The sequence below is a fragment of the Carcharodon carcharias genome, chromosome 14 (assembly GCF_017639515.1).
Source record: "Carcharodon carcharias isolate sCarCar2 chromosome 14, sCarCar2.pri, whole genome shotgun sequence".
NCBI lineage: Eukaryota > Metazoa > Chordata > Chondrichthyes > Lamniformes > Lamnidae > Carcharodon > Carcharodon carcharias.
In genome coordinates, this window is record NC_054480.1 from 56,205,637 (window position 1) to 56,218,100 (window position 12,464).

Genomic DNA, 12,464 nt, shown 5'->3' on the forward strand with positions numbered 1-12,464 from the left:
GCCTTGGAAATTTTCTAGATGTAGGGCATGATTAAACTGGATTGTAATTAATTTCTCATAGATTGGCGAGTCCCTGAATTTAATGTTTTGCAATTTGTGCAAGAATATCTTGAAATTAATCCAAAATGATAACAAATGTAGAAACAATGATTAAAATTGATTATTTAATTCATCCTGGTTTTGTTTCCTCAACAGGCAAAGACATATAATTTCATACAGCTCCCCTTAGTACAAGAGTTCCAAGGTCAAGGCTTCAGAGAAATTGGGCTATGGCTATATTGTAATATAGGCCAAGGTAGTCCTGAGAAGCTGCCCTGGTCTTTCATGTGGGAATAGTGGAGCTATTTTTGCAGTGTTGGCTTAAGGCATTTTTTTTTACTGTTTTGAAAGAACAAACTGCAATTCCCTTTTGAATTGTTTTGTTTTTCAGGGGTTTCATTAGAGACTGCTGCCTTTCTAACCTGATAAATTAATCATTATAATTAATGCTCAAGGCTTTGGCCTCTCAGTACTCTGAGCAACCTATGGGAGTGGCAGTGCTAGGATTGCTATCTGTTTTGGGAACATGATTAAAACAGCCAAACTTTAAAGGAGTCTAACTATCTACATTTATATGAAAATGTTATTTACATCTCATACTTTGTTGTCTCTTGCACAATTTAATATGCTGAGGTGGCTATTAACATATTTTCTAGTTTAACAAGTTTCAATCTCTCTCTCTTGTGATAGTTCAGGTTGAGGAGTCAGTTCATCCGCACTTCTGCTTTCATTGATTACAAGGGGTCTGTACGATGAGGTGTGAGGTTCCACAGGCTGAGAGAGGAACTCTTCTGTTCTTGTTGGTAACTTTCAGAACAAAGGACCTGAAATATTATCATTTTAACACCATACAAAAAAGTCAATGTAGAAGTGCAAATTGAACACCCAATTCCCCTCACACTGTCAGTGGAGTTAATAACTCTCTACCTAACCTCTCAGCAGAAGTTAATGTTGCAAATCCAATGATAATTAAGCGCATGCTGTTGTTGTGAGTGAGAGCACCTGTTACTAATTGGGGAAAGGTTAGGACATTATTCATTATTCTTAAATTTATGTTAGGTCAACATGTTTGAAAAGAAATCCAAAATTTTATCTTGCCATTTCTAAAAGTTGGACTTTCTGCTGAACCAAAAAAATAGATGGCTGTTACAAGTCACATGACCACAGGATTGATCTTTTGTTCTGAAAGTTACCAATAGACTTACAAAAACAGAAGAATTCTTCTCTCAGCTCTCTCCCTCTCAAAAGAGGGAGATTGAAACTAGTTATACTAGAAAAGATGTTAATAGCCACCTCGTCTCTCCAATTAATGGGCCATGTCACATGACCTAAGCCTCTGACCTTTGGACAGTTTTACCATTACATCTTTGGCCTCACAAGCAGACTGCTGATTTAACATTAACTGGAGAGAACTCCAGGAACTCCCAGCTGATTCAGCAGCTGGCCAGCATCTTGCAACTGCTTGAAGCCTGTTAGAATTTTAAAAATCTCTGAACAGCGCCCGCCAAGTGGACTAAGGACAGAAAGCCCATTGTGCTGCAGTGTCATTCATTTCAAGGGTTTTTTGTATTGTTGTCTCCAATCAGAAACTCACCTGGACTGAACCCCGCATGAAGGAAATATCCTCTAGTCTTTGACTTCTCGAACTTTAGAAATCATGTGAAACTAATATTCATTTCTATGGTTCTCTTACAGTTGTTGCCCATAATTGTAAATCTTTCCCTTTTTTATCTCCCATTACTGCATATGTGTGGGTGTGTGTATGAGGTTTTGAACACTCACCCCTCCTGCCCTGGGACTGAATGTGAATAATCTAACCTTCTGGGTTAATCATAATGCAAGTTTGCTAGGAGTTATTGTTAAATTTGATCACACAGACTGAGGGCTTGAGAAAACACACCACAGCTTACTTTAAAAATAATTTTAAAAACAGCTCTGCTTATGGACAAATAGAGGATAAAGAAGTTCATTTTCTTGCTTTCTCTCCCAACCATTACATATATAAGAACCAGTTTCCACTTGGGTATGTGTGGATGGAAAGAAAATGGTGGTCATGTTTATGATATGAGATGTTTTGTGTTAAATGTTTTAAATAAAATTGGCTCTTTGGATGAATGTGTAACATGGTAGCAGAGAATGAACATTGTCCTGTGGAGGTTGGAAACTAAATTAGGGATTTTTGTCTTTCTGTTCTGATGAAAGTACTTCTCTTAGCAGCTTCTGGTGCAAAATGGTTGAGGCCTGATGTAAATTTTCAGACTTTGATTATTCACCAGTGTTTTTGGAGTCCAAACAATATGAGCAGTGGAAAATTGAGGAACAAATGTGGACTTGGGTTACCTTGTTAGCCAAGAGGCAGAAAGGTATGGCTTTAGCTTTGTCACTACCAGGAAAAAGTAAGGTTAGAAGTAAAATAGTTTTGGAGCTGGATGTGGTTGACTTGGATACTGAAGAGGGATTAACTCTTCTATTACAACTTACGGATAGGACTTACAAGAAAGATTATCTATTGGTGGCTTATGAAGTGTGGTCAACTGTTGATAAATTTAAGAAGATGGACAATCAGTCCATGGCAGAATGTTCTATGGACTTTGATAGGTTATATAAGAGACGTCCAAGATTGTGCTTGCATTCAAGTTACTTGATTGTGCACACATTTCACGGAAGATGGACTTCTGCTCCCGACAGGGGTACAATTTCATGGAGAAGTCTCTCTTTTAGACCAAATGGCTGCTGCCCTGGAAAAAAAATTGTGAAAGCAATTATTTCCAGCTGCTTTCAGATCAAAACAGGCAACTCTGCTGTGATTCAAAATGGAGGACTTGGTTGCTGAACTCTGAGAATGCCTGACTACTAGACACAGTCATAGGGACAAAGATGGAATTGCTGATAGGTGGTCTGAAGAGGGTCACACTTACAGACAATTTGTAGATCAAATCAAAAAGCGGTTCTGTGATGGTGACTGTAAGTGCATGAACCCTAGAAATGCACATGGAATGATTGATAAGAACTTTTGTTGTGATCCCAAATATCATTTCACAATGAATTGTCCGAAGTGCAAAAATTGATTCTTTAAGGTAACGCATGAAATGGACAATTTGGACACAGAGTAATGAAGGTGGCAGACCTGAATGAATTGTATTGGTTACTGGAAGCTTGAGGCCAGTGATGAGTGTTTTGATCGCTGCTTTGTTCAGCTGTGTGGTACTGGATAGCGGTTGCACCTCTACAGTGTGCTGGATGGACTAATTCGATTGCTACTTGGAATCTCTTGACATGGAAGATCGGCATAAAGTTAAAGAGTATGTAAGCTCCACCTGCTTTAGGTTTTGGCACAAAAATCTTGCAAAAGAGTGATCATACCATGCAAGATAGTAGGAATAACACTCTTCATTAGTTCTGATTTGGTCTGCTGTGAGATACCTTTATTGTTGAGCAAATCCCCAATGAAAAAAGCACAGATGGAACTAGATATGGAAAATAACAAGGTGCTTATATTCAGGAAAGCTTGGGTTTACATTTCACTCGAGTAGGGCAGTGTTTCATACCATTGAGGAAATCTGATATTTCTCGTCAAGAAGTATAGGCAGTATTGACTTCAGGGGATAGCAGCTTGGCTGAGGGGAAAATAATTATTTGGAAATTAGATAAACGATTCACGCACCCTTTGTCACAGAAATTAAAGGTTCTGCAGCGGGATGCCGGAGTAGTCGATAGGGAATATGAAACTCTTATTGAGCAAGTTATGTCTCAATATGACATTTGTGTCCAATACTGGAGGACACCAATATGTCCTGTTGTAAGTCTTCCATGGAGAATTTAATGATGTAGTGGCTTAGTGGATCTAAAGCTATGGGACAAGTATTGACATTTTTTATTTACACTATGTGGATATGCAACTAGATTCAGCCTATCTTTGGTGATAAATGTTAGGGGCAGATAGATCATTGTAGACAAAGTCATGGATAAACAGGTTGGTACTGGGCTAGAAATACCACCAAAAATGTTGATGGATTATGGAGGAGAATTTGTAAATAGTGAATTTCGGGATGTGCAGGAATTTGAATATTGTAGTCATGCATACAATGGCTGAGCGATCATTCAGCAATGATTTAGGTGAGAGGAATCATGCAATAACTGATGAGCTGCTGTGTAGGATACTGACCGACCAACTGGCTTGCAAGTTGCAAATGGTGTTGACATAGACAGCTCTTGCTAAAAATCCTTTGCAAATAGTTGTCAACTATAGCCCATACCAATTACTCTATGGTAGGAATCCGAAGTTAGCTTTGATCCTGTGTGATGCTCCCCCTACCCTAGAAGGAACAACCATTAATTCTATTTTCTCTGCCCATTTGAATGCATTACATGCAGGCAGGGAAGCTTTTAACATGGCTTAAGTTTCGGAAAGAATTTGGAGAGCGTTGTGACATCGAGTAAGACCAACTGAGGTTGACTTTATTTCCGGTGATCTAGTTTATTACAAGAGAGAGGGGCATAAGAAGGAAAGGCCCAAGGTAAATTACAGAAAATGAGGGGAACATGGGAATCAAACAGCAAAAGCCTTGAGGGTCGTCGAATAAATTCTAAATTTTTGGAAACAGACAACATGATAGAGGATGACAAAGTGCCTTGTGGAGTAGGACCAAAGGGACAAAGGATGATAGATTGGGTGTTGGATGACAGTAGAGAAACTAATCACTGATCATGATGAATGGAAAAGAGCTATTTTATCGAGTGGCCAACTGCCCAAAGCGGGTTCCCAGGTGTTGTACTGTCCAGAAGGATCGAATAATTGGAGGAATGTAACAAAAGTGGGATGGGCAGGGAAATCTACTGGAAAATATAAGAATTTCTTGAAAGTCCAGGAGGATGGACAAGCAATGAATGCCATGGACTAGGAGAATAGAGTACGACAATAAGGAAGCATAGCTCAAGTTACAGTAATGGGTCAGGCGATGAATCCCGGCTGAGGAGTTAGATAGGGTATGCAGGGGCTCTAACAGTAATAGCCCAAATAGACATCAACAGGTGAGTAGCGGTTGCACTCTGACTAGACGACACAATAGAATGGAGAATGCAGAACCATCCCCACAAAATAGTAGAAGCATAAGTCCCCATGTCCAAGAAGCTTTTGGTAGCTGCCATGAAATTATGGGATAAAGCCAAATGGGAGGCTAAACAGAAAGAGTTAGCAAGTTGGAGAGAGTTTGGCGTGCATTCAGAGATATCACATCAGTGTCAGTCAGCATTATTGAACAGATGAATCTACACAGGAAAGGTCCTACCAGATGGATGCTATAAGGCCAAGGCAGGGTTTGTAGTCTGGGGTTTTGAAGAATGCTTAGGAGATAAAAAAAAGGGGTCAGGGTGGACTTGCCTACAAAGGGAAAGAGTTTTCTTGGGAATGTATGTCAATAGACATTACAGCCACATTTCTGCAGTGGGACCACCTTCAGATGGAAGTGTTTCTCCCACTAAGGAGGTGCCAGAAATATGTTTATAGTTTGTTTCATTCTTTCATGCGACATGGGTATCACTGATAAGGCCAACATTTTTTGCCCATCCCTAATTGCCCTTGAATTGAGTAGCTTTCTAAGCCATTTCAGAGGACAGTTACGAGTCAACCACATTGCTATGGGTCTGGAGTCACATGTAGGTCAGACAAGATAAGGATAGCAAATTTCCTTCCCTCAAGGACATTAGTGAATCAGATGGGTTTTTATGGTTATTTAATTCCGAGATGCATCCAAAGTATGGTACTTTTCAGTTAAATCAGTTTTGTTAAAGTTGGGTTGTCTCCAACTGAAAGCAGATCCTGCCATATTTTACTGGTAACATGGCAGGAAACTCTCTGGTATCTTTATGACACATGTTAATGACTTCCAATGGGGTGGTACTATTGAGTTGGAAAGCAATGTAATTGATAGGATTAGAACAGAATTTAAGGTTGGGAGTCAGGCTTCTGGGGACTTTAAATATGTTGGGTTGGAAATAAGGCAGCGTAGGTCTGATGTTATTTTACATCAACAAATCTTACTTGGAAAGTGCTAAAGCTATTGGAAGGGTATTGGTTACAGAACAGTGTCTCTTAAAGAAATCTTTGTAGTCTTCAGTAGGTTAACTAAGTCTTTATTAACAAGTAGAGCTATTTTCTCATGTATAGTAGAGAGTACAGGCTAGGAGCTATCTCCATGCTTAGGTCTTAACCTGTCCCTGCTCAACAACACTTTGACCCCTAGGTCTGGGTCATGTGCCTTCTTCACTGTGTGGGAGCACAGTACTCAGTCCCACATTAACACTGTGTGTGTCAGACCCTTATACTACAAACCCTATCACAGTCAATTCCGCCAGATCCTCACAAAAAGATGCAGATGCCTCCAAAGCTGAGACAGAGCAGCTGCACAGTCTAATTGGACATTGAATTGTCTGGACACACAGACAAGGCTAGATGCAAGTTTTAATGTCTTAGAACTAAGTACTATAATGAAACATCCAAAGGTCGAGGACATTTTATTGGTGAACATTAAAAAGATTAAGGATGGAGAAATGTGTACTGAAATTTCCATCTTTGGCTGACCCTGTCAGTCACCTAACATTTATAGCTTCACCTCATTCTCATACACTTGTATACAACCACAACTCTCAGCTTACACACAGTGCCAGTTTGACAGCCACATCTCCAAAACACATTGCATTACATTGACACACTTTCTTCTCGCTTGCAGACCAAGATATTCCATAATGGATGGAGCAGCACCTAAACTTTGGCGGACAGTTATGGAATATCCTCACTCCAATGAAAGAAACACTGGTCACCATCACTGGTGAGGCCTTGACATAGGCTATGGCCAGTCATGTGGTTGAAACAATAGAAGATGACAGCATCCTCAATATCCAATCCTCCTTCTCACACCTCACTTCCCCCTTAATCTACAATGTGTTCTGATTTACATGCTGCAGCTGGTATCAGCTTGCACATTGCTTTCCCTCCGTGCCCTCACCACAGCCATACTCCTCTGCCTTTCTCCTTTAAGATACACAAGAACTGTAATCTGGCCGGGCCGTGGTGGAAGAAAAAGAGGTGGAAAAAACCGTAGAAAAGTTACAGCACATTCAGCCCACTGTGCCTGCACTGGTTGGAAAAACCTAGTCGCCTATTATAATCCTACCTTCCAGCACCTGGCCCACACATTTTAAAATATGTTATAAAATGGGATATTTTAAGGACAAGCCACAATCAAAGAAATGCAAATGATTTGTTAAAATAAAAGTATACCCTGTGACAACATTTAAGCGGTTCTTGAAATCTTGTTGACACCCAAGTAATAAACATGCATATTTTATGTAAAAATACATAACAAAATGCAACAAACACAAGGGCCAGGATTTTTCAGTTGGCATGCAGGGCAGGCCTGACACCCCGGCGCATAAAATGATGCGCTGTGATGTTGGGCAAGCGTCCCGATATCATCATGCTGTCTCACAATGTTTCGATCGGCGGGCGCGCGCCGGAGTTGGTTGCACGCCCACAGATATTTAAAAGGCCTATTTATTAATGCCATTAGCGAAATAATTAAGTTCAACTTTATGCTGTCCATCCAACCTTACAGTTGGCGGGCAAGCGAAAAGGACAAGCGGCCTTTACGTTTTTAGGAAACCTCATCCACGAGCGGGATGAGGTTTCCTAAAGCTTTTACAACTTAAATAAAAAATTTCCATGAAAAATAAAAGCATGTCCCATCTCATGTGACATAGTGACATGAGGGCAAAAGTTTTGTTAAATTTCCATTGTTAAAAAAATAAATAAAAACAATCACTTCAATCTCCCAGAGGCAGCTCCAGGCCTCAGGGAGATTGCTGTGCTCTTCTTCCCCGTGCATGTACGTGATAGAGTGCTGGACCTGACTCTCCATCCTTCCCCTGCTCACACAGGTAGTGGTCAGCGCTACCGCTCGTGTATTACACTGGGTGGGCCTTAATTGGCCTGCCCGGGTAAAATGGCGGTGCGGAGCCAATCACGGGTGGCGGTCAGCCCCGCGACCATCCCTGCCAAGCCTGACTGATGGGGAAACACTTCTGCCCAAGGAGAACCATTTTGGCTATGCAATAGTGTAAAATAAACGACAGCGAATTATAAAACGAGTGGCTGGTTTGCTATCATCTGTTTTAAATTATCACAGTCAAAATTATCCCAAGATTTTTGGCCATCTACTCATTAAAAGTGCAGGTGAGGCATGATTTAATAAGAGGAATCAAGTTCAATTTGCAAAGAAACAAGCAGACCCAGCATGAAAAGAAGAAAGGTTTCATTTTCAGAGATATCCAAGATGAGTTTCAGACACTATCTGTATTCACATGCTGTAACGTGACTGAGGACACCACTAATTCTCACAATACACACAGCAGTAAATAGTTAACATGTTGCAATGATTTCAAAACATACAGGTGAATGGGATCAGAATGATTAAAAAGGGTAGATATCTTGTTCCATAGCAGGGTGGCTAGACAAAGTTTTCAAAGTGCCAAACATTTGTTAATTGTATAGTAGTTGAGTAGTTAATTGTATTCAGGTGGTGAGCATTAACAAATTATGATCGGATATGTAGCAGCAGACTCACAATGTTTGTTGGCCATGGCGATACATGTTTGTAATGTGTATCTTTGAGTAGAAGCTCACAAAGTATGCGAAGGCTAGGCTCCAGCTCTATCCTTTTTGCCAGATTTTCTGGAACAGAACATGGCAGCAAAGAATGGTTACCTAAAGGTGAAGATTGGAAACTATGAGCAGAATTTTCAGATTGACGTGCGGAGGGTGGGCTCCGCATGTCCCCACATAAAATGACGGGCGGTGAATTCGGGACGCTCACCCGACGTCACCATGTGACATTGCAATATTTCCCTGGGCAGGTGCGCGGTAAAGTCCGACATGTGCTCATCATAAAGGAACGGGCTAGTTAAGGCCCTTTATTCATCAATCGATGGTGATTTTTAGGCATCTGTGCCATCTTTGGGTTGGCACACAGGTGCACCAGGCAGGTGGGTAAGAGACTTTTCAATGAACCTCATCCAAGGGTGGGATAAGAGGGCTCAGTGGGGTCGTCAATATGCTTTGTGGTGTATTTATTGGAGAAAGTATTTTAAACTTGCCTGTGTGATCTGCAGTAGTTCAGAATGAATTCCAGCAGCTTGCTATGTACTATGAACCCTCAGGTCAGCATTCTGCAGTCAGGAATCTTTAGCAGGCCTGCAGCTTTCCGGAGGCCTCCCCTTAGCCTGGGTATGGGATCTGACTAATCCACTAGAGACAGCTCCTCTGAGGAGGAAGGGAGGGCTAGAAGGAGGAGGAGGCCAGGTGTGCACATTCAGCCTCCAGGGGAGCCACCTTTGGGAGGACAGGCACAGGAACAAGGGGTGCAGGGTCAAGAGGTAGTCCAAGGTGGAAGGGGTTGCAGAAGACACCACTATCCTGCTGCCAGGGTATACAGGCGGTGAAGCAGCTACCTCAATATGTCTGAGGTGCAGTGCCGAAAGAGGCTCCGACTGTCAAGGGAGATGGTCAACTACATCTGTCAGATGATTGGCCCTGAGATCTCCCATAACTTTGTGGGCAAACACGCCATACCCGTGGCTCTGAAGATCACAGTTGCCCTCAACTTCTATGTCTTTGGTTCCTTCCAGGGCTCAGTGGGTGATCCTTGCGGTGTCTCCCAATCAGCTGTCCACACTTGTGTCAAGCAGGTTACAGACGCTCTGTTCAGGCATGCATTGACCTTCATCCACTTCTGTTGGGACCAGGCTAGTCAGGCCAGAGGCTCCGTGGCTATTGCTGACTTCCCCTGTGTCCAGGGTACAATAGACTGTACACATGTGGCCATCAAGGCACCAGCAGGTGAGCCCGGTGCCTTCGTCGACAGGAAGGGCTTCCACTCCATGAATGTGCAGATAGTGTGTGATCACAGGATGCAGATTCTACAAGTCTATGCAAGGTGTCCAGGCAGCTCCCACGACACCCACATCCTCAGACACTCCCAGATGCCAGGACTCTTCAGTGCTCTGGCTCGGCTGGATGGACAACTGCTGGGTGACAAGGGCTATCCCATAGTTCATGACGCCTCTCCGCCATCCAATATCAGGGGCCGAGCAGTGGTACAATAGGAGCTAGGGGACCACAAGGGCTGTAGTGGAGAGAGTCATTGGCCTTCTCAAGATGCGCTTCTGATGCCTGGACTGCTCAGGGGCGCACTCCAACACCCCCCAGATCATGTGTCACTGATAGTGGTTGCATGCTGCATTCTTCACAATCTTGCGTTGGAAAGGGGGAACGTAGTGGACGATGAAGACGTTGATGCAGTGGCTGCGGCTGCGCACGATGAGTCCAGCACTGACTCTGAGGATGATCAGGCACAGGGGAATGCTGAGGGGGTAGACGCTGACCCAGGACTACACCAAGGAGGCAGGTACACCCGGGAAACTTTAATCCAATGAACTTTCAGCTAGCACAACACAAATGGATCAGCAGGACCAGCCTTGCCTGGTGCACCCATACTCGGCACCTAAGTGCAAAATCTGCCAGGTCATCAGCAGGAACTAAGGGCTTTGGACATAATTTTTAATGTCCAAACAAACACTTATGACATTTCTCTTAAACATACACGTGCAGAACAAATGAGCCACCCTCAGCCATGGTCACACATCTGATTTTTAATGTTAACATCAGATATTCTCCCAATTACAAAACAATACTGTAACCCAGCAGGTAGCCTTAGTCTTTTGAGCACCTCTCCCTCCCCAAGTCTTACTGTTGTGACTACATTGAATCATGTTGGGCATTTGAGGGATGTGATTGGAGTGGAGAGAGTGCAGAGGACATTCACCAGGATATTGGCTGACCTGGAGAGTTTGGCTTATGAGGAGACATAGCATAGACTGGGGTTATTTCCCCTGGAGCAGAGGAGATCGAGGGGTGCAATGATTGAGGTGTATAAACTTATGAGGGGCATAGACAGGGTCAACAGAAAGGAACTATTCCCTTTGGTGGAGGGATCAGTAACCAGGTGGCATAGATTTAAAGTAAGGGGCATGAGGTTGACAGGGGATGTGATGAGCAACTTTTGCACACAGTGGGTATTGGGAATGTGGAACATACTGCCTGAAAGGGTGGTAGATGCAGAAACCCTCCTAAAATGTAATAAGTATTTGGATGTGCACTTGCGATGCCATGGCATACAAGGCCATGGGCACAGTGCTGCAAAATGGGTTTAGAAGACTTAGGTACATGTTTGACCTGTGCGTCCTCGAAGGGCTGAAGGACCTTTTTCTATGATCCACACCTCTGACTCTATCATTCTGTGACCAAGCAATGTTGCAGCAATAAAAAATTAAACAATCATCAGTGCTATGGATGTTGGGAGGACATTACAGATCTCACTGCTGGCCTCAAATACCTGCCCGTTCCACCCCAGCCTCACCAACACCAGTTGATCTGGGTGCATGGTATCTCTCAAGCTCAAAGGCCGCCTGCTCGAAGCGGCTTAACATAAGTGGGTGAGCCTGGCTGTGTCCAGTCCTCGGACGCTCCAGAGCATTATGAAAATTCTTCTCCTGAGAAAGAGAGAAGACCATTCATTGTGGCTATTTGCACATGGACTCTGCATGCGCATGCCACACCCGAACCACAGTGGGCCATATCAGGCCTCCAGTGCCTCCTCTCCCCGTTACTTCTGATCAGTCACACAAAGATAGTACGCCTGCTCCCAACCCCCCCAATGGCCGCCTTGGACACATGCTGCATACATCACTTTAGGAACCACATGGTCTTTGCTCCCACAGCAAGGAAATGCAACTACATGCAGCGTCGACAGCAGCAGATGGTTCTTGACCACGACATCTTGAGGCTCCCCTTCCACCATCTCATCACCCTGGATAGGACATATGTTGGAGTTCTGAGTATGCGCCTAGCTGCATCTCCTGCAGGTTGCCCCCAGACTAGTCATGTGTGTCTAAGATCAACACATGGTGCAGGGGAGAACTCATCTCCTCATGAACCACGCAGGCTGATCTAAGCATGGGCACTATCTACTTGCCCACCCAGCGAACGACAAATGCCCAACATGATTCAATGCAGTTATGACAGTAAGACTTGGGGAAGGGCAGGCTCTCAAAAGACTAAGGCTACCTGCTGGGTTAAATGTCCAATGCCAACATGGTACTCACCATTCCAGAGCACAACAAATCATTGAAGCGCTTATGGCACTGGATCCAGGTACGCCACACCACATCGCGGGAGCTCACCACGTCCGCCACGTCCTCCCAGGCACTTTTAGTCTTGTTGGGGGGCCTCCTCCTCCCATTCTGGGGGACCAACACATCCTGCCGTGCTGCCACCTCCTCGAGGAGGGCAGCAAGGCATTCATCTGAAAAGC